This window comes from Somniosus microcephalus, unplaced genomic scaffold, assembly GCF_052327205.1.
Source record: "Somniosus microcephalus isolate GS21.2 unplaced genomic scaffold, FLI_Smic_1.0 unresolved_chr1, whole genome shotgun sequence".
NCBI classification, from domain to species: Eukaryota; Metazoa; Chordata; class Chondrichthyes; order Squaliformes; family Somniosidae; genus Somniosus; species Somniosus microcephalus.
The window spans coordinates 152,031,225-152,058,113 of NW_028225179.1; the positions used below are offsets into that span (position 1 = coordinate 152,031,225).

Genomic DNA, 26,889 nt, shown 5'->3' on the forward strand with positions numbered 1-26,889 from the left:
GGAACACAGCGACAATCACACTGTGCACGGTGCACGGAGACAGTGTGTAACACACCAACACTCACACTGTACACGGTGCACAGAGACAGTGTGGAACACACCGATACTCACACACTCTCTCCGTGCACTGTGTACATTCTCACACACTGACACACTGACTGTAGAGGGAGACAGTGTGCAAAACACCGACACTCTCACTGTACACGGTGCACTGAGACAGTGTGGAAAACACCGACACACTCACTGTACACGGAGACAGTGTGCAACACACCAACACTCACACTCTACACGGAGACAGTGTGGAACACACCGACCCTCACACTGTACATGATGCACGGAGACAGTGTGTAACACACCGACACTCTCACTGTGCACGGTGACAGTGTGTAACACACCGACACTCAAACTGTACACGGTACATGGAGACAGTGTGGAACACACCGACACTCACACTGTACACGGACACAGTGTGGAACACACCGACACTCACACTGTACACGGTGCACGTAGACAGTGCGTAACACCCCGACACACACACTGTACATTGTACAGGGAGACAGTGTGGAACACAGCAACACTCACACTGTACACGGTGCATGGAGACAGTGTGGAACACCCCGACACACACACTGTACATTGTACAGGGAGACAGTGTGGAACACAGCGACACTCACACTGTACACGGTGCACGGAGACAGTGCGTAACACCCCGACACACACACTGTACATTGTACAGGGAGACAGTGTGGAACACACCGACACTCACACTGTACACGGAGACAGCGTGGAACACACCGACACTCACACAATACACGGTGCACGGAGACAGTGTGGAACACACCGACACTCACACTGTACACGGTGCATGGAGACAGTGTGGAACACACCGACACTCACACTTTACACTGTACGCGGACATAGTGTGTAACACACCGACACTCACACTGTACACGGTGCACGGAAACAGTGTGGAACACACCGACACTCACACTGTATACGGTGCACGGAGACAGTGTGTAACACACCGACACTCACACTGTACACGGTGCACAGAGACAGTGTGGAACACACCGAGACTCCCACTGTACACGGTGCACAGAGACAGTGTGGAACACAGCGACACTTACACTGTACACAGAGACAGTGTGTAACACACCGACACTCTCACTGTCCACGGAGACAGTGTGGAACACACCGACACTCACACTGAACACGGAGACAGTGTGGAACACACCGACACTCACACTGTACACGGAGACAGCGTGGAACACACCGACACTCACACAATACACGGTGCACGGAGACAGTGTGGAACACACCGACACTCACACTGTACACGGTGCACGGAGACAGTGTGGAACACACCGACACTCACACTGTACACGGTGCACGGAGACAGTGTGGAACACACAGACAGTCACACTGTACACGGCGACAGTGTGGAACACACTGACACTCACCCTGTACATGGTGCACAGGGACAGTGTGGAACACACCGACACTCACACTGTACACTGTACGCGGACATAGTGTGTAACACACCGACACTCACACTGTACACGGTGCACGGAAACAGTGTGGAACACAGCGACACTCACACTGTATACGGTGCACAGAGACAGTGTGTAACACACCGACACTCACACTGCACACGGTGCACGGAGACAGCGTGGAACACAGCGACACTCACACTGTATACGGAGACAGTATGGAACACACCGACACTCACACTGTACACGGAGACAGTGTGGAACACACCGACGCTCACACTGTACACGGAGACAGTGTGGAACACACCGACACTCACACTGTACATTGTACAGGGCGACAGTGTGGAACACACCGACACTCTCACTGTACACAGAGACAGTGTGGAACACACCGACACTCACACTGTACACAGAGACAGTGTGGAAGACACCGACACTCTCACTGTACACGGTGCACGGAGACAGTGTGGAACACACTGACACTCACACTGTACACGGAGACAGTGTGGAAGACACCGACACTCACACTGTACACGGAGACAGTGTGGAACACACCGACACTCACACTGTACACGGAGACAGTGTGGAACACACCGACACGCTCACTGTACACAGAGACAGTGTGGAACACACCGACACTCACACTGTACACGGCGCACGGAGACAGTGTGTAACACACCGACACTCACACTGTATACGGAGACAGTGTGGAACACACCGACACTCACACTGTACACGGTGCACGGAGACAGTGTGGAACACACCGACACTCTCACTGTACACGGTGCACGGAGACAGTGTGGAACACAGCGACAGTCACACTGTACACGGTGCACGGAGACAGTGTGGAACACAGAGACACTCACACTGTACACGGAGACAGTGTGGAACACACCGACAGTCACACTGTACACGGTGCACGGAGACAGTGTGTAACACACCGACACTCACACTGTACACGGAGACAGTGTGGAACACACCGACACACACTGTACACGGAGACAGTGTGTAACACACCGACACTCACACTGTACACGGAGACAGTGTGGAACACACAGACACTCACACTGTACACGGAGACAGTGTGTAACACATCGACACAGACTGTACACGGAGACAGTGTGTAACACACCGACACTCACAATGTACACGGAGACAGTGTGGAACACACAGACACTCACACTGTACACGGTGCACGGAGACAGTGTGGAACACAGCGACAATCACACTGTGCACGGTGCACGGAGACAGTGTGTAACACACCAACACTCACACTGTACACGGAGACAGTGTGTAACACACCGACCCTCACACTGTACATGATGCACGGAGACAGTGTGTAACACACCGACACTCACACTGTACATTGAGACAGTGTGTAACACACCAACACTCTCACTGTACACGGAGCACGGAGACAGTGTGTAACACAGCGACACTCACACTGTACACGGTAACAGTGTGTAACACACCGACACTCACAATGTACACGGAGACAGTGTGGAACACACCGACACTCACACTGTACACGGAGACAGCGTGCAACACCGACACTCACACTGTACGCGGAGCACAGAGACAGTGTGGAACACACCGAGACTCCCACTGTACACGGTGCACAGAGACAGTGTGGAACACAGCGACACTTACACTGTACACAGAGACAGTGTGGAACACACCGACTCTCTCAATGTACACGGAGGCAGCGTGGAACACACCAGCACTCACACTGTACACGGTGCACGGAGACAGCGTGGAACACAGCGACACTCACACTGTATACGGAGACAGTATGGAACACACCGACACTCACACTGTACACGGAGACAGTGTGGAACACACCGACACTCACACTGTACACGGAGACAGTATGGAACACACAGACACTCACACTGTACATTGTACAGGGCGACAGTGTGGAACACACCGACACTCACACTGTACACGGAGACAGTGTGGAAGACACCGACACTCACACTGTACACGGTGCACAGAGACAGTGTGGAACACACCGACACGCTCACTGTACACACACAGACAGTGTGGAACACACCGACACTCACACTGTACACGGTGCACGGAGACAGTGTGTAACACACCGACACTCACACTGTATACGGAGACAGTGTGGAACACACCGACACTCACACTGTACACGGTGCACGGAGACAGTGTGGAACACACCGACACTCTCACTGTACACGGAGACAGCGTGGAACACACCGACACTCACACTGTACACGGAGACAGTGTGGAACACACCGACACTCACACTGTACACAGTGCATGGAGACAGTGTGGAACACACCGACACTCACACTGTACACGGACATAGTGTGGAACACACCGACACTCACACTGTACACGGAGACAGTGCGTAACACACCGACACTCACACTGTACACGGTGCACGGAGACAGTGTGGAACACAGCGACACTCACACTGTACACGGAGACAGTGTGTAACACAGCGACACTCACACTGTACACGGAGATAGTGTGGAACACACCGACACTCACACTGTACACTGAGACAGTGTGGAACACACCGACACTCACACTGTACACGGACATAGTGTGTAACACACCGAAACTCACACTGTACACGGAGACAGTGTGGAACACACCGACACTCTCACTGTACACGGAGACAGTGTGGAACACACCGACACTCACACTGTACACGGTGCACGGAGACAGTGTGGAACACACCGACACTCACACTGTACACGGAGACAGTGTGGAACACACCGACACTCACACTGTACACGGTGCACGGAAACAGTGTGGAACACACCGACCCTCACACTTTACACGGAGACAGTGTGGAACACACCGACACTCACCCTGTACATGGTGCACAGGGACAGTGTGGAACACACCGACACTCACACTGTACGCGGTGCACGGAAACAGTGTGGAACACACCGACCCTCACACTTTACACGGAGACAGTGTGGAACACACCGACACTCACCCTGTACATGGTGCACAGGGACAGTGTGGAACACACCGACACTCACACTGTACGCGGACATAGTGTCAAGGTTGGGGAGCCACGGGGCCGTATAAATACGAGGCCGTGCTCTCCAGGCAAAGGTAGGATCTGGACCCAAGTGCAGAAACCAGACAAGAGACAAATATACAATACTTTGTTTGAACTTTACTAAATTCACACATAACCAGATTAACACAAGGGACACAGCAATATACATAAGAACTAGAGACAAGAGAACTAGAGACAAGTTACAAGACAGCTAGTCAAGATAGGAACTCAGGACAGCTTCCATGAGGAAGCCCACTTGTCTATACTGAGCTTGCGACAAGCTACCACAAGGGGCAACCAGCTTGCCGAGGCACAACTCCAGACAAGCTACCCCAAGGATAATCGGCTTATCAATGCAAGGCTCAAGACAAGATCCCAACGGCTCCCACATAGCAACACGCTAGTCCAAACAGCACCTTACCAAGACAAGCAGCTCAACAGAACAAGACTTAAATACATCTTAAATCCAGAGACAAGAACACAGACTTAGATACATAGCTCGAGAGAACTAGAACACAGACTTAGATACATAGCTCAAGAGAACTAGAACACAGACTTAGATACATAGCTCAAGAGAACTATGGCAGCCAGCTTGTGAAGGCAAGCTGCCATAGAGGAAAGGCTAGTCACAGAGAACCTAGTCAAGACAAGGAACATTGTCAAGACTAACACCCTAGTGAGGACTGAGCACTGAGTGAAACAACAACAGAACTTATATACCAAGAAAACCAGGTGCCACCCATAAACAGCTAACAGGCTGATTAAAAACTAACAGGGTTAGGAACAATTAACACCAGAAAACGAGAAACAATTAACAAAAGAACAGTGAAGGTGCCATCTAGAGGTTACAAAAAGGAACTGACTGGCACCCTCACAGGACCCCCTCCCCAAGGAACGGCTCCTGACGTTCCAAACACAGGGCTCGAGAGAGAGACAAACAGGGGCTCGAGAGACAAACAGGGCGCTAAGACACTGGGCGCTAAGACACTGGGCGCTAAGACACTGGGCGCTAAGACACTGGGCGCTAAGACACTGGGCGCTAAGACACTGGGCGCTCATTTAAATGAACATAGGGCAAAATACTTAAATTCTCTAAACCTCTGAATTAGTGGTATGGATAACCAAGTGGGGAAAAGACTTAAAGGCTTAAGCTAGATCAATCCGAAGTCACACGTGTAAAACAGAGGCAGCCACACACCCTCCAGGGCATCTAGAACCAAGTCAAAAAACTGAAAGTCTGTTTTAGTACACATGGCGAATCTTCTTAGCTTCTCAAGCAATGATATCTTCCATTCCAACTTTTCACAAACTACAGATGTTCAGAAATCTAAAGACGAAATCATCCTCTTCATCCACTAGCGGCAGGGACATGTCGTGGCAATCATATGACCAAAAACTTTGTAAGCAACAGAGTCATCATTCTCCAAAGTTAACACGCTCAATGGATTATATTCCGAAGGGATCCAAGAAGGGCGAAGACTCGAGAATTTAACTTGTCCAAGAGAGCTTGAGAATTCAATAGTCCAAGAGAACTCGAGAATGTCTTATCCAGTAGGGCTCAAAAGTTTCATTTGTCCAGAAGAATAACAAAACACAACAGGGTCTTCTTCCTAGGGAACTCGAGAATTAAACACAGGAGGGAGTCATTTGCCCCAGAGAGCTTGAAAACTTAATTTGCCCAGGAAGCTTGAGAATTTCCTTGGGATTTAACACAGAAGGCCCAGAAAGAGCTTGAGAGTTTAACACAGTAATGGTCCAGTAGCCTTGAAAGTTCACTTGAATTTAACATAGGAAACCTGAAAGTTCTCAAAAATTCAAACAGTAGAGGCCCAAGAGACTTGAAAATTTACTTGGGGTTTAACACAGTAGAGGCCCAGGAAGCTTGAGAGCTTCACCTGGGGATCTAACAGTAGAGGCCCAAGAAACTTAAGATCGACTTGAAAATATAACAAAAGCCCAGAAAACTTGAAAGTTTGCTCAAAATTCTAACACAATGAAGGTCCAAGAAACTTGAGAGTTCACCTGGGGGGTCTAACACAATATAGAGACCCAGGAGACTTGAGAGTTCACCTGGGGGTCTAAATACAGTAACGGCCCAGGAGACTCAAATTTTACTTGAAAGTTTAACACTATGAAGGCCCAGGAGACTCAAAAATTCACACAAAAATTTAAACACAGGAGACTTGAAATTTTAACACTGGGGTCTTACTCCTAGGAGACTCAAAAATTGCCCAGGAAAACTAGAAAATTTAACTCGAGAATTTATATCACCTAAGAGAACTTGAAATTTTAACTCGAGAGTTTCAAACCTCAGTCGGTTGGTTTCTGCTGGGTCCATGTATGGCCCAGTCCTACTGTCAAGGTTGGGGAGCCACGGGGCCGTATAAATACGAGGCCGTGCTCTCCAGGCAAAGGTAGGATCTGGACCCAAGTGCAGAAACCAGACAAGAGACAAATATACAATACTTTGTTTGAACTTTACTAAATTCACACATAACCAGATTAACACAAGGGACACAGCAATATACATAAGAACTAGAGACAAGAGAACTAGAGACAAGTTACAAGACAGCTAGTCAAGATAGGAACTCAGGACAGCTTCCATGAGGAAGCCCACTTGTCTATACTGAGCTTGCGACAAGCTACCACAAGGGGCAACCAGCTTGCCGAGGCACAACTCCAGACAAGCTACCCCAAGGATAATCGGCTTATCAATGCAAGGCTCAAGACAAGATCCCAACGGCTCCCACATAGCAACACGCTAGTCCAAACAGCACCTTACCAAGACAAGCAGCTCAACAGAACAAGACTTAAATACATCTTAAATCCAGAGACAAGAACACAGACTTAGATACATAGCTCGAGAGAACTAGAACACAGACTTAGATACATAGCTCAAGAGAACTAGAACACAGACTTAGATACATAGCTCAAGAGAACTATGGCAGCCAGCTTGTGAAGGCAAGCTGCCATAGAGGAAAGGCTAGTCACAGAGAACCTAGTCAAGACAAGGAACATTGTCAAGACTAACACCCTAGTGAGGACTGAGCACTGAGTGAAACAACAACAGAACTTATATACCAAGAAAACCAGGTGCCACCCATAAACAGCTAACAGGCTGATTAAAAACTAACAGGGTTAGGAACAATTAACACCAGAAAACGAGAAACAATTAACAAAAGAACAGTGAAGGTGCCATCTAGAGGTTACAAAAAGGAACTGACTGGCACCCTCACACATAGTGTGTAACACACCGACACTCACACTGCACACGGTGCACGGAGACAGTGTGGAACACACCGACACTCACACTGTATACGGTGCACGGAGACAGTGTGTAACACACCGACACTCACACAATACACGGTGCACGGAGACAGTGTGGAACACACCGACACTCACACTGTACACGGTGCACGGAGACAGTGTGGAACACACAGACACTCACACTGTACACGGTGCACGGAGACAGCGTGGAACACACAGACACTCTCACTGTACACGGTGCACGGAGACAGTGTAGAACACACTGACAGTCACACTGTACACGGAGACAGTGTGGAACACACCGACACTCACCCTCTACATGGTGCACAGGGACAGTGTGGAACACACCAACACTCACACTGTATACGGTGCACGGAGACAGTGTGTAACACACCGACACTCACACTGCACATGGTGCACGGAGACAGCGTGGAACACAGCGACACTCACACTGTATACGGAGACAGTATGGAACACACCGACACTCACACTGTACACGGAGACAGTGTGGAACACACCGACACTCACACTGTACACGGAGACAGTATGGAACACACAGACACTCACACTGTACATTGTACAGGGCGACAGTGTGGAACACACCGACACTCACACTGTACACGGAGACAGTGTGGAAGACACCGACACTCACACTGTACACGGTGCACAGAGACAGTGTGGAACACACCGACACGCTCACTGTACACACAGACAGTGTGGAACACACCGACACTCACACTGTACACGGTGCACGGAGACAGTGTGTAACACACCGACACTCACACTGTATACGGAGACAGTGTGGAACACACCGACACTCACACTGTACACGGTGCACGGAGACAGTGTGGAACACACCGACACTCTCACTGTACACGGAGACAGTGTGGAACACACCGACACTCACACTGTACACGGAGACAGTGTGGAACACACCGACACTCACACTGTACACAGTGCATGGAGACAGTGTGGAACACACCGACACTCACACTGTACACGGACATAGTGTGGAACACACCGACACTCACACTGTACACGGAGACAGTGCGTAACACACCGACACTCACACTGTACACGGTGCACGGAGACAGTGTGGAACACAGCGACACTCACACTGTACACGGAGACAGTGTGTAACACAGCGACACTCACACTGTACACGGAGACAGTGTGGAACACACCGACACTCACACTGTACACAGTGCATGGAGACAGTGTGGAACACACCGACACTCACACTGTACACGGACATAGTGTGTAACACACCGAAACTCACACTGTACACGCTGCACGGAGACAGTGTGGAACACACCGACACTCTCAATGTACACGGAGACAGTGTGGAACACACCGACACTCACACTGTACACGGTGCACGGAAACAGTGTGGAACACACCGACCCTCACACTTTACACGGAGACAGTGTGGAACACACCGACACTCACCCTGTACATGGTGCACAGGGACAGTGTGGAACACACCGACACTCACACTGTACGCGGACATAGTGTGTAACACACCGACACTCACACTGCACACGGTGCACGGAGACAGTGTGGAACACACCGACACTCACACTGTATACGGTGCACGGAGACAGTGTGTAACACACCGACACTCTCACTGTCCACGGAGACAGTGTGGAACACACCGACACTCACACTGAACACGGAGACAGCGTGGAACACACCGACACTCACACTGTACACGGAGACAGCGTGGAACACACCGACACTCACACAATACACGGTGCACGGAGACAGTGTGGAACACACCGACACTCACACTGTACACGGTGCACGGAGACAGTGTGGAACACACCGACACTCACACTGTACACGGTGCATAGATACAGTGTGGAACACACCGACACTCACCCTGTACATGGTGCACAGGGACAGTGTGGAACACACCGACACTCACACTGTACACTGTACGCGGACATAGTGTGTAACACACCGACACTCACACTGTACACGGTGCACGGAAACAGTGTGGAACACACCGACACTCACACTGTATACGGTGCACGGACACAGTGTGTAACACACCGACACTCACACTGTACACGGTGCACAGAGACAGTGTGTAACACACCGACACTCACACTGCACACGGTGCACGGAGACAGCGTGGAACACAGCGACACTCACACTGTATACGGAGACAGTATGGAACACACCGACACTCACACTGTACACGGAGACAGTGTGGAACACACCGACGCTCACACTGTACACGGAGACAGTGTGGAACACACCGACACTCACACTGTACACAGAGACAGTGTGGAAGACACCGACACTCTCACTGTACACGGTGCACGGAGACAGTGTGGAACACACTGACACTCACACTGTACACGGAGACAGTGTGGAAGACACCGACACTCACACTGTACACGGAGACAGTGTGGAACACACCGACACTCACACTGTACACGGAGACAGTGTGGAACACACCGACACGCTCACTGTACACAGAGACAGTGTGGAACACACCGACACTCACACTGTACACGGCGCACGGAGACAGTGTGTAACACACCGACACTCACACTGTATACGGAGACAGTGTGGAACACACCGACACTCACACTGTACACGGTGCACGGAGACAGTGTGGAACACACCGACACTCTCACTGTACACGGTGCACGGAGACAGTGTGGAACACAGCGACAGTCACACTGTACACGGTGCACGGAGACAGTGTGGAACACAGAGACACTCACACTGTACACGGAGACAGTGTGGAACACACCGACAGTCACACTGTACACGGTGCACGGAGACAGTGTGTAACACACCGACACTCACACTGTACACGGAGACAGTGTGGAACACACCGACACACACTGTACACGGAGACAGTGTGTAACACACCGACACTCACACTGTACACGGAGACAGTGTGGAACACACAGACACTCACACTGTACACGGAGACAGTGTGTAACACATCGACACAGACTGTACACGGAGACAGTGTGTAACACACCGACACTCACAATGTACACGGAGACAGTGTGGAACACACAGACACTCACACTGTACACGGTGCACGGAGACAGTGTGGAACACAGCGACAATCACACTGTGCACGGTGCACGGAGACAGTGTGTAACACACCAACACTCACACTGTACACGGAGACAGTGTGTAACACACCGACCCTCACACTGTACATGATGCACGGAGACAGTGTGTAACACACCGACACTCACACTGTACATTGAGACAGTGTGTAACACACCAACACTCTCACTGTACACGGAGCACGGAGACAGTGTGTAACACAGCGACACTCACACTGTACACGGTAACAGTGTGTAACACACCGACACTCACAATGTACACGGAGACAGTGTGGAACACACCGACACTCACACTGTACACGGAGACAGCGTGCAACACCGACACTCACACTGTACACGGTGCACAGAGACAGTGTGGAACACAGCGACACTTACACTGTACACGGTGCACAGAGACAGTGTGGAACACACCGAGACTCCCACTGTACACGGTGCACAGAGACAGTGTGGAACACAGCGACACTTACACTGTACACAGAGACAGTGTGGAACACACCGACTCTCTCACTGTACACTGAGACAGTGTGGAACACACCGACACTCACACTGTACACAGTGCATGGAGACAGTGTGGAACACACCGACACTCACACTGTACACGGACATAGTGTGTAACACACCGACACTCACACTGTACACGGTGCACGGAGACAGTGTGGAACACACCGACACACACACTGTACATTGTACAGGGAGACAGTGTGGAACACAGCGACACTCACACTGTACACGGTGCACGGAGACAGTGCGTAACACCCCGACACACACACTGTACATTGTACAGGGAGACAGTGTGGAACACACCGACACTCACACTGTACACGGAGACAGCGTGGAACACACCGACACTCACACTGTACACGGTGCACGGAGACAGTGTGGAACACACCGACACTCACACTGTACACGGTGCACGGAGACAGTGTGGAACACACCGACACTCACACTTTACACTGTTGGCGGACATAGTGTGCAACACACCGACACTCACACTGTACACGGTGCACGGAAACAGTGTGGAACACACCGACACTCACACTGTATACGGTGCACGGAGACAGTGTGTAACACACCGACACTCACACTGTACACGGTGCACAGAGACAGTGTGTAACACACCGACACTCACACTGCACACGGTGCACGGAGACAGCGTGGAACACACCGACTCTCACACTGTACACGGAGACAGTGTGGAACACACCGACGCTCACACTGTACACGGAGACAGTGTGGAACACACCGACACTCACACTGTACATTGTGCAGGGCGACAGTGTGGAACACACCGACACTCTCACTGTACACAGAGACAGTGTGGAACACACCGACACTCACACTGTACACAGAGACAGTGTGGAAGACACCGACACTCTCACTGTACACGGTGCACGGAGACAGTGTGGAACACACTGACACTCACACTGTACACGGAGACAGTGTGGAAGACACCGACACTCACACTGTACACGGAGACAGTGTGGAACACACCGACACTCACACTGTACACGGAGACAGTGTGGAACACACCGACACGCTCACTGTACACAGAGACAGTGTGGAACACACCGACACTCACACTGTACACGGCGCACGGAGACAGTGTGTAACACACCGACACTCACACTGTATACGGAGACAGTGTGGAACACACCGACACTCACACTGTACACGGTGCACGGAGACAGTGTGGAACACATCGACACTCTCACTGTACACGGTGCACGGAGACAGTGTGGAACACAGAGACACTCACACTGTACACGGAGACAGTGTGGAACACACCGACAGTCACACTGTACACGGTGCACGGAGACAGTGTGTAACACACCGACACTCACACTGAGACAGTGTGGAACACACCGACACTCACACTGTACACGGAGACAGTGTGTAACACACCGACACTCACACTGTACACGGAGACAGTGTGGAACACACAGACACTCACACTGTACACGGAGACAGTGTGTAACACACCGACACTCACAATGTACACGGAGACAGTGTGGAACACACAGACACTCACACTGTACACGGTGCACGGAGACAGTGTGGAACACAGCGACAATCACACTGTGCACGGTGCACGGAGACAGTGTGTAACACACCAACACTCACACTGTACACAGAGACAGTGTGTAACACACCGACCCTCACACTGTACATGATGCACGGAGACAGTGTGTAACACACCGACACTCACACTGTACATTGAGACAGTGTGTAACACACCAACACTCTCACTGTACACGGAGCACGGAGACAGTGTGTAACACAGCGACACTCACACTGTACACGGTAACAGTGTGTAACACACCGACACTCACACTGTCCACGGAGACAGCGTGCAACACCGACACTCACACTGTACACGGTGCACAGAGACAGTGTGGAACACACCGAGACTCCCACTGTACACGGTGCACAGAGACAGTGTGGAACACAGCGACACTTACACTGTACACAGAGACAGTGTGGAACACACCGACTCTCTCACTGTACACGGAGGCAGCGTGGAACACACCGACACTCACACTGTACACGGAGACAGTGTGTAACACAGCGACACTCACACTGTACACGGTGCACGGACACAGTGTGGAACACACCGACACTCTCACTGTACACGGTGCATGGAGACAGTGTGGAACACACCGACACTCACACTGTACACAGAGACAGCGTGGAACACACCAACACTCACAATGCACACGGAGACAGTGTGTAACACAGCGACACTCACACTGTACACGGTGCACGGACACAGTGTGGAACACACTGACACTCTCACTGTACACGGTGCATGGAGACAGTGTGGAACACACCGACACTCACACTGTACACAGAGACAGTGTGGAACACACCGACACTCACACTGTACACGGTGCACGGAGACAGTGTGGAACACACCGACACTCACACTGTACACGGAGACAGTGTGGAACGTACCGACACTCACACTGTACACGGTGCACGGAGACAGTGTGGAACACACCGACACTCACACTGTACACGGAGACAGTGTGGAACACACCGACACTCACACTGTACATGGAGACAGTGTGGAACACACTGACACTCACACTGTACACAGTGCATGGAGACAGTGTGGAACACACCGACACTCACACTGTACACGGACATAGTGTGTAACACACCGACACTCACACTGTACACGGTGCACGGAGACAGTGTGGAACACACCGACACTCACACTGTACACGGTGCACGGAGACAGTGTGGAACACACCGACACTCACAGTGTACATTGTACAGGGAGACAGTGTGGAACACACCGACACTCACACTGTACACGATGCATGGAGACAGTGTGTAACACACCGACACTTACTGTACACCGTGCACGGAGGAAGTATGTATCACACCGACACTCACACTGTACACGGAGACAGTGTGGAACACACCGACTCACTGTACACGGTGCACGGAGACAGTGTGGAACACACCGACGCTCACACTGCACACGGTGCATGGAGACAGCGTGGAACACACCGACACTCACACTGTACACGGGGCACGGAGACAGCGTGGAACACACCGACACTCTCACTATACACGGTGCACGGAGACAGTGTGGAACACACCGATACTCACACACTCTCTCCGTGCACTGTGTACATTCTCACACACTGACACACTGACTGCAGAGGGAGACAGTGTGCAAAACACCGACACTCTCACTGTACACGGTGCACGGAGACAGTGTGGAACACACCGACACACTCACTGTACACGGAGACAGTGTGCAACACGCCAACACTCACACTGTACATGATGCACGGAGACAGTGTGTAACACACCGACACTCTCACTGTGCACGGTGCACGGAGACAGTGTGTAACACACCGACACTCAAACTGTACACGGTACACGGAGACAGTGCGTAACACCCCGACACACACACTGTACATTGTACAGGGAGACAGTGTGGAACACAGCGACACTCACACTGTACACGGTGCACGGAGACAGTGTGGAACACACCAACACTCTCACTGTACACGGTGCATGGAGACAGTGTGGAACACACCGACACTCTCACTGTACACGGAGACAGTGTGTAACACACCGACACTCACACTGTACACGGTGCACGGAGACAGTGTGGAACACACCGACACTCACACTGTACACAGAGACAGTGTGGAACACACCGACACTCACACTGTACACGGTGCACGGAGACAGTGTGGAACACACCGACACTCAGACTGTACACGGAGACAGTGTGGAACATACCGACACTCACACTGTACACGGTGCACGGAGACAGTGTGGAACACACCGACACTCACACTGTACACGGAGACAGTGTGGAACACACCGACACTCTCACTGCACACGGAGACAGTGTGGAACACACCGACACTCACACTGTATACGGAGACAGTGTGGAACACACCGACACTCTCACTGTACACAGAGACAGTGTGGAACACACCGACACTCACACTGTACACGGTGCACGGAGACAGTGTGGAACACACCGACACTCACACTGTACACGGACAGTGTGGAACACACCGACACTCACACTGTACACGGAGACAGTGTGGAAGACACCGACACTCACACTGTACACGGAGACAGTGTGGAACATACCAACACTCACACTGTACATGGAGACAGTGTGGAACATACCGACACTCACACTGTACACGGTGCACGGAGACAGTGTGGAACACACCGACACTCACACTGTACACGGAGACAGTGTGGAACACACCGACACTCACACTGTACACGGAGACAGTGTGGAAGACACCGACACTCACACTGCATACGGAGACAGTGTGGAACACACCGACACTCACACTGTACACGGTGGACGGAGACAGTGTGCAACACACCGACACTCACACTGTACACGGTACACGGAGACAGTGTGGAACACACCGACACTCCCACTGTACGCGGTGCACAGAGACAGTGTGGAACACACCGACACTCACACTGTACACGGTGGACGGAGACAGTGTGGAACACACCGACGCTCACACTGTACATTGTACAGGGAGACAGTGTGGAACACAGCGACACTCACACTGTACACGGTGCACGGAGACAGTGTGGAACACACCGACACACTGTACACAGCGCACGGAGACAGCGTGGAACATACCGACTCTCTCACTGTACACGGAGACAGCGTGGAACATACCAACACTCACACTGCACACGGTGCACGGAGACAGTGTGGAACACAATGACACTCACACTGTACGCGGTAACAGTGTGTAACACACCGACACTCACTGTACACAGAGACAGTGTGTAACACACCGACACTCACACTGTACACGATGCACGGAGACAGTGTGGAACACACCGACACTCAAACTGTACATGGTGCACGGAGGAAGTATGTATCACACCGACACTCACACTGTACACGGAGACAGTGTGTAACACACCGACACTCACACTGTACATGGTGCACGGAGGAAGTATGTATCACACCGACACTCACACTGTACACGGAGACAGTGTGGAACACACAGACTCACTGTACACGGTGCATGGAGACAGTGTGGAACACACCAATACTCACACTGTACACGGAGACAGCGTGGAACACACCGACACTCTCACTGTACGCGGTGCACGGAGACAGTGTGGAACACACCGACACTCTCACTGTACACGGTGCACCGAGACAGTGTGGAACACACCGATACTCACACACTGTCTCCGTGCACTGTGTACAATCTAACACACCGACACTTACACTGTACACGGAGACAGTGTGGAACACACCAACACTCACACTGCACATGGTGCACGGAGACAGTGTGTCACACACCGACACACTGACTGTACAGGGAGACAGCGTGCAACACACCGACACTCTCACTGTACACGGTGCACAGAGACAGTGTGGAACACACCGACACACTCACTGTACACGGAGACAGTGTGGAACACACCGACCATCACACTGTACATGATGCACGGAGACAGTGTGTAACACACCGACACTCACACTGTACACGGAGACAGTGTGGAACACACCGACACACTCACTGTACACGGTGCACGTAGACAGTGCGTCACACCCCGACACACACACTGTACATTGTACAGGGAGACAGTGTGGAACACAGCGACACTCACACTGTACACGGAGACTGCGTGCAACACCGACACTCACACTGTACACGGTGCACGGAGACAGTGTGGAACACACCGACACTCTCACTGTACACGGAGACAGTGCGTAACACCCCGACACTCACACTGTACATTGTACAGGGAGACTGTGTGGAACACAGCGACACTCACACTGTACATGGTGCAGGGAGACAATGTGTAACACACCGACACTCACACTGTACACGGAGACAGTGCGTAACACGCCGACACTCACACTGTACACGGTGCATGGACACAGTGTGGAACACACCGACACTCACAATGTACACGGTGCATGCAGACAGTGTGGAACACACCGACACTCTCACTGTACACGGAGACAGTGTGGAACACACCGACACTCACACTGTACACGGAGACAGTGTGTAACACACCGACACTCACCCTGTACACGGTGCACGGAGACAATGTGGAACACACCGACACTCTCACTGTACACAGAGACAGTGTGGAACATACCGACACTCACACTGTACACGGAGACAGTGTGGAACACACCAACACTCACACTGTACAAGGAGCCAGTGTGTAACACACCGACACTCGCACTGTACATTGAGACAGTGTGTAACACACCAACACTCTCACTGTACACGGAGCACGGAGACAGTGTGTAACACCCCGACACTCTCACTGTACATTGTACAGGGAGACAGTGTGGAAGACAGCGACACTCACACTGTACATGGTGCAGGGAGACAGCGTGTAACACAGCGACACTCACACTGTACACGGTAACATTGTGTCACACACCGACACTCACAATGTACACGGAGACAGTGTGGAACACACCGACACTCACACTGTACACGGAGACAGCGTGCAACACCGACACTCACACTGTACACGGTGCACAGAGACAGCGTGGAACACACCGACACTCCCACTGTACACGGTGCACAGAGACAGTGTGGAACACACCGACACTCACACTGTACACGGTGGACGGAGACAGTGTGCAACACACCGACACTCACACTGTACACGGTGCACGGAGACAGTGTGGAACACACCGACGCGCACACTTTACATTGTACAGGGAGAGATTGTGTAACACAGCGACACTCTCACTGTACACGGTGCACGGAGACAGTGTGGAACACAGCGACACTCACACTGTACACGGAGACAGTGTGGAACACACCGACACTCACACTGTACACAGTGCACGGAGACAGCGTGAAACACACCGACACTCACACTGTACACGGAGACAGTGTGTAACACACCGACACTCACCCTGTACACGGTGCACGGAGACAGTGTGTAACACACCGACACACTCACTGTATACGGAGACAGTGTGGAACACACCGAATCTCTCACTGTACACGGTGCACAGAGACAGTGTGGAACACACCGACACTTACACTGTACACAGAGACAGTGTGGAACACACCGACTCTCTCACTGTACACGGAGACAGCGTGGAACACACCAGCACTCACACTGTACACGGTGCACGGAGACAGTGTGTAACACACCGACACTCACTGTACACGGAGACAGTGTGTAACACACCGACACTCACAGTGTACATTGTACAGGGAGACAGTGTGGAACACACCGACACTCACACTGTACACGATGCACGGAGACAGTGTGGAACACACCGACACTCAAACTGTACATGATGCACGGAGACAGTGTGTAACACACCGACACTCACACTGTACACGGTGCACGGAGACATTGTGTAACACACCGACACTTACTGTACACCGTGCACGGAGGAAGTATGTATCACACCGACAATCACACTGTACACGGAGACAGTGTGGAACACACCGACTCACTGTACACGGAGACAGTGTGGAACACACCGACGCTCACACTGTACACGGTGCATGGAGACAGTGTGGAACACACCGACACTCTCACTGTACACGGTGCACGGAGACAGTGTGGAACACACCGATACTCACACACTGTCTCCGTGCACAGTCTCACACACCAACACACTGACTGTACAGGGAGACAGCGTGCAAAATACCGACACTCTCACTGTACACGGAGACAGTGTGCAACACACCAACACTCACACTCTACACGGAGATAGTGTGGAACACACCGACCCTCACACTGTACATGATGCACGGAGACAGTGTGTAACACACCGACACTCTCACTGTGCACGGTGCACGGAGACAGTGTGTAACACACCGACACTCACACTGTACATTGTACAGGGAGACAGTGTGGAACACAGCGACACTCACACTGTACACGGAGACAGCGTGCAACACCGACACTCACACTGTACACGGTGCACGGAGACAGTGTGGAACACACCGACACTCTCACTGTACACGGAGACAGTGCGTAACACCCCGACACTCACACTGTACATTGTACAGGGAGACTGTGTGGAACACAGCGACTCTCACACTGTACATGGTGCAGGGAGACAATGAGTAACACGCCGACACTCACACTGTACACGGAGACAGTGCGTAACACGCCGACACTCACACACTGTCTCCGTGCACCGTGTACAGTGTAACACACCGACACTCTCACTGTACACGGAGACAGTGTGGAACACACCGACACTCACACTGTACACGGAGACAGTGTGGAACACACCGACACTCACACAATACACAGTGCACGGAGACAGTGTGGAACACACCGACACTCACACAATACACGGTGCACGGAGACAGTGTGGAACACAGCGACACTCACACTGTACACGGAGACAGTGTGGAACACACCGACACTCACACAATACACGGTGCATGGAGACAGTGTGGAACACACCGACACTCACACAATACACGGTGCACGGAGACAGTGTGGAACATACCGACACTCACACTGTACACGGAGACAGTGTGTAACACACCGACACTCACACTGTACACGGTGCACGGAGACAGTGTGTAACACACCGACACTCACACTGTACATGGAGACAGTGTGTAACACACCAACACTCACACTGTACACGGTTCACGGAGACAGTGTGTAACACACCGACACTCTCACTGTACACGGAGACAGCGTGGAACACACCGACACTCACACTGTACACGGTGCATGGAGACAGTGTGCAACACACCGACACTCTCACTGTACACGGTGCACGGAGACAGTGTGTAGCTCACCGACACTCACACTGTATACGGAGACAGTGTGGAAGACACCGACACTCACACTGTACATGATGCACGGAGACAGTGTGTAACACACCGACACTCGCACTGTACATTGAGACAGTGTGTAACACACCAACACTCTCACTGTACACGGAGCACGGAGACAGTGTGTAACACCCCGACACTCTCACTGTACATTGTACAGGGAGACAGTGTGGAAGACAGCGACACTCACACTGTACATGGTGCAGGGAGACAGCGTGTAACACAGCGACACTCACACTGTACACGGTAACATTGTGTAACACACCGACACTCACAATGTACACGGAGACAGTGTGGAACACACCGACACACACACTGTATACGGAGACAGTGTGGAACACACCGGCACTCTCACTGTACACAGAGACAGTGTGGAACACACCGACACTCACACTGTACACGGAGACAGTGTGGAACACACCGACACTCACAGTGTACACGGAGACAGTGTGGAACACACCGACACTCACACTGTACACGGAGACAGTGTGGAAGACACCGACACTCACACTGTACACGGAGACAGTGTGGAACATACCAACACTCACACTGTACACGGAGACAGTGTGGAACACACCGACACTCACACTGTACACGGAGACAGTGTGGAACACACCGACACTCACACTGTACACGGTGCACGGAGACAGTGTGGAACACACCGACACTCACACTGTACACGGAGACAGTGTGGAACACACCGACACTCTCACTGTACACGGTGCACCGAGACAGTGTGGAACACACCGATACTCACACACTGTCTCCGTGCACTGTGTACAATCTAACACACCGACACTTACACTGTACACGGAGACAGTGTGGAACACACCGACACTCACACTGCACATGGTGCACGGAGACAGTGTGTCACACACCGACACACTGACTGTACAGGGAGACAGCGTGCAACACACCGACACTCTCACTGTACACGGTGCACAGAGACAGTGTGGAACACACCGACCCTCACGCTGTACATGATGCACGGAGACAGTGTGTAACACACCGACACTCACACTGTACACGGAGACAGTGTGGAACACACCGACACACTCACTGTACACGGTGCACGTAGACAGTGCGTAACACCCCAACACACACACTGTACATTGTACAGGGAGACAGTGTGGAACACAGCGACACTCACACTGTACACGGAGACTGCGTGCAACACCGACACTCACACTGTACACGGTGCACGGAGACAGTGTGGAACACACCGACACTCTCACTGTACACGGAGACAGTGCGTAACACCCCGACACTCACACTGTACATTGTACAGGGAGACTGTGTGGAACACAGCGACACTCACACTGTACATGGTGCAGGGAGACAATGTGTAACACACCGACACTCACAATGTACACGGTGCATGCAGACAGTGTGGAACACACCGACACTCTCACTGTACACGGAGACAGTGTGGAACACACCGACACTCACACTGTACACGGAGACAGTGTGTAACACACCGACACTCGCACTGTACATTGAGACAGTGTGTAACACACCAACACTCTCACTGTACACGGAGCACGGAGACAGTGTGTAACACCCCGACACTCACACTGTACATTGTACAGGGAGACAGTGTGGAACACAGCGGCACTCACACTGTACATGGTGCAGGGAGACAGCGTGTAACACAGCGACACTCACACTGTACACGGAGACAGTGTGGAACACACCGACACTCACACTGTACACGGAGACAGCGTGCAACACCGACACTCACACTGTACACGGTGCACAGAGACAGCGTGGAACACACCGACGCGCACACTTTACACTGTACAGGGAGAGATTGTGCAACACAGCGACACTCACACTGTACACGGTGCACGGAGACAGTGTGGAACACAGCGACACTCACACTGTACACGGTGCACGGAGACAGTGTGGAACACACCGACACTCACACTGTACACAGTGCACGGAGACAGCGTGGAACACACCGACACTCACACTGTACACGGAGACAGTGTGTAACACACCGACACTTACCCTGTACACGGTGCACGGAGACAGTGTGGAACACACCGACACTCACACTGTACACGGAGACAGTGTGTAACACACCGACACTTACCCTGTACACTGTACACGGAGACAGTGTGTAACACACCGACACTTACCCTGTACACGGTGCACGGAGACAGCGTGGAACACACCAACACTCACACTGTACACGGAGACAGTGTGTAACACACCGACACTTACCCTGTACACTGTACACGGAGACAGTGTGTAACACACCGACACTTACCCTGTACACTGTGCACGGAGTCAGTGTGGAACACACCGAATCTCTCACTGTACACGGTGCACAGAGACAGTGTGGAATACACCGACACTTACACTGTACACAGAGACAGTGTGGAACACACCGACTCTCTCACTGTACACGGAGACAGCGTGGAACACACCAACACTCACAGTACACGGAGACAGTGTGGAACACACCGACACACTCACTGTACACGGAGACAGTGTGTAACACACCGACACTCAAACTGTACATGGTGCACGGAGACAGTGTGGTACACACCGACCCTCACACTGTACATGATGCACGGAGACAGTGTGTAACACACCGACACTCACACTGTACACGGTGCACGGAGACATTGTGCAACACACCGACACTTACTGTACACCGTGCACGGAGGAAGTATGTATCACACCGACACTCACACTGTACACGGAGACAGTGTGGAACACACCGACTCACTGTACACGGAGACAGTGTGGAACACACCGACGCTCACACTGTACACGGTGCATGGAGACAGTGTGGAACACACCAATACTCACACTGTACACGGAGACAGCGTGGAACACACCGACACTCTCACTGTACACGGTGCACGGAGACTGTGTGGAACACACCGACACTCACACTGTACACGGTGCTCGGAGACAGCGTGGAACACACCGACACTCTCACTGTACACGGTGCACGGAGACAGTGTGGAACACACCGACACTCTCACTGTACACGGTGCACGGAGACAGTGTGGAACACACCGATACTCACACACTGTCTCCGTGCACTGTGTACAGTCTCACACACCAACACACTGACTGTACAGGGAGACAGCGTGCAAAACACCGACACTCTCACTGTACACGGTGCACGGAGACAGTGTGGAACACACCGACACACTCACTGTACACGGAGACAGTGTGGAACACACCGACACTCACACTCTACACGGAGACAGTGTGGAACACACCGACCCTCACACTGCACATGATGCATGGAGACAGTGTGTAACACACCGACACTCTCACTGTACACGGTGCACGGAGACAGTGTGTAACACACCGACACTCACACTGTACACGGTGCACGTAGACAGTGCGTAACACCCCGACACACACACTGTACATTGTACAGGGAGACAGTGTGGAACACAGCGACACTCACACTGTACACGGTGCACGGAGACAGTGTGGAACACACCGACACTCACAATGTACACGGTGCATGGAGACAGTGTGGAACACACCGACACTCTCACTGTACACGGAGACAGTGTGGAACATACCGACACTCACACTGTACACGGAGACAGTGTGGAACACACCGACACTCTCACTGTACACGGAGACAGTGTGTAACACACCGACACTCACACTGTACACGGAGACAATGTGGAACACACCGACACTCACACTGTACACGGAGACAGTGTGGAACACACCGACACTCTCACTGTACACGGAGACAGTGTGGAACATACCGACACTCACACTGTACACGGAGGCAGTGTGTAACACACCGACACTCACACTGTACACGGTGCACGGAGACAGTGTGTAACACACCGACACTCACACTGTACACGGAGACAGTGTGTAACACACCAACACTCACACTGTACACGGTGCACGGAGACAGTGTGTAACACACCGACACTCTCACTGTACACGGAGACAGCGTGGAACACACCGACACTCACACTGTACACGGAGACAGTGTGGAACACACCGACACTCACACTGTACACGGAGACAGTGTGGAACACACCGACACTCACACTGTACACAGAGACAGTGTGGAACACACCGACACTCTCACTGTACACGGAGACAGTGTGGAACACACCGACACTCACACTGTACACAGAGACAGTGTGGAACACACCGACACTCTCACTGTACACGGAGACAGCGTGGAACACACCGACACTCTCACTGTACACGGAGACAGTGTGGAACACACCGACACTCACACTGTACACGGAGTCAGTGTGGAACACACCGACCCTCACACTGTACACGGTGCACGGAGACAGTGTGGAACACACCGACACTCACACTGTACACCGAGACATTTTGTAACACACCGACACTCACACTGAACGCGGTGCACGGAGACAGTGTGGAGCACACCGACACTCCCACTGTGCACGGTGCACAGAGACAGTGTGGAACACACCGACGCTCACACTGTACACAGTGCACGGAGACAGCGTGGAACACACCGACACTCACACTGTCCATTGTACAGGGAAACAGTGTGGAACACACCGACACTCACACTGTACACGGTGCATGGAGACAGTGTGGAACACACCGACACTCACAATGTACACAGAGACAGTGTGGAACACACCGACACTCACACTGTACACGGTGCATGGAGACAGTGTGGAACACACCGACGCTCACACTGTACACGGTGCATGGAGACAGTGTGGAACACACCGACACTCGCACTGTACACGGAGACAGTGTGGAACACACTGACACTCTCACTGTACACGGTGCAAGGAGACAGCGTGGAACACACCGACACTCACACTGCACATGGTGCACGGAGACAGCGTGGAACACACCGACACTCACACTGTACACGGTGCACGGAGACAGTGTGTCACACACCGACACACTGACTGTACAGGGAGACAGCGTGCAACACACCGACACTCTCACTGTACACGGTGCACGGAGACAGTGTGGTACACACCGACCCTCACACTGTACATGATGCACGGAGACAGTGTGTAACACACCGACACTCTCACTGTGCACGGTGCACGGAGACAGTGTGTAACACACCGACACTCTCACTGTACATTGTACAGGGAGACTGTGTGGAACACACCGACACTCACACTGTACACGGTGCACGGAGACAGTGTGGAACACACCGACACTCACACTGTACACGGTGCACGGAGACAGTGTGGAACACACCGACACTCACACTGTACACGGAGACAGTGTGGAACACACCGACACTCACACTGTACACGGAGACAGTGTGGAACACACCGACAGTCACACTGCACACAGAGACAGTGTGTAACACACCGACACTCACACTGTACACGGTGCACGGAGACAGTGTGGAACACACCGACACTCACACTGTACACGGAGACAGTGTGGAACACACCGACACTCACACTATACACAGTGCACGGAGACAGTGTGGAACACACCGACACTCACACAATACACGGTGCACGGAGACAGTGTGGAACACAGCGACACTCACACTGTATACGGAGACAGTATGGAACACACCGACACTCACACAATACACGGTGCACGGAGACAGTGTGGAACACAGCGACACTCACACTGTATACGGAGACAGTGTGGAACACACCGACACTCACACTGTACACAGAGACAGTGTGGAACACACCGACGCGCTCACTGTACACAGAGACAGTGTGGAACACACCGACACTCACACTGTACACGGTGCACGGAGACAGTGTGTATCACACCGACACTCACACTGTACACGGAGACAGTGTGGAACACACCGACACTCTCACTGTACACGGAGACAGTGTGGAACACACCGACACTCACACTGTACACTGAGACAGTGTGGAACACACCGACACTCACACTGTACACAGTGCATGGAGACAGTGTGGAACACACCGACACTCACACTGTACACGGTGCACGGAGACAGTGTGGAACACACCGACACTCACACTGTACATGGTACAGGGAGACAGTGTGGAAGACACCGACCCTCACACTGTACACGGTGCACGGAGACAGTGTGGAACACACCGACACTCACACTGTACACGGAGACAGTGTGGAACACACCGACACTCACACTGTACACGGAGACAGTGTGGAACACACCGACACTCACACTGTACACAGAGACATTGTGGAACACACCGACACTCACACTGTACACGGTGCACGGATACAGTGTGGAACACACCGACACTCACACTGTACACGGTGCACGGAGACAGTGTGGAACACACCGACACTCACACTGTACACGGTGCACGGAGACAGTGTGGAACACACCAACACTCACACTGTACACGGTGCACGGAGACAGTGTGGAACACACCGACACTCACACTGTACGCGGAGACAGTGCGGAACATACCGACACTCACACTGTACACGGAGACAGTTTGGAACACACCGACACTCACACTGTACACAGTGCATGGAGACAGTGTGGAACACACCGACACTCACACTGTACACGGAGACAGTGTGTAACACAGCGACACACACACTGTACACGGTGCACGGAGACTGTGTGGAACACACTTACACTCACACTGTACACCGAGACAGTTTGTAACACACCGACACTCACACTGTACACGGTGCACGGAGACAGTGTGGAACACACAGACACTCACACT

At 52.3% G+C, this 26,889-nt stretch overlaps 1 protein-coding gene and 1 long non-coding RNA gene across 2 annotated transcripts in view; both read right to left on the reverse strand.

Annotated features, from left to right (window-relative positions):
- The window catches only part of ppt2b (palmitoyl-protein thioesterase 2b), a 154,215-nt gene that overhangs the window by 55,074 nt on the left and 72,252 nt on the right, over positions 1 to 26,889 (reverse strand). The window lies entirely within an intron of this gene.
- On the reverse strand, positions 4,634 to 7,768 carry LOC147096262 (uncharacterized). The gene is made up of 2 exons (XR_015074881.1): positions 6,607 to 7,768; positions 4,634 to 6,558 (listed from the first exon to the last, which is right to left on the reverse strand). It is a non-coding gene; the product is annotated as an uncharacterized LOC147096262 (long non-coding RNA).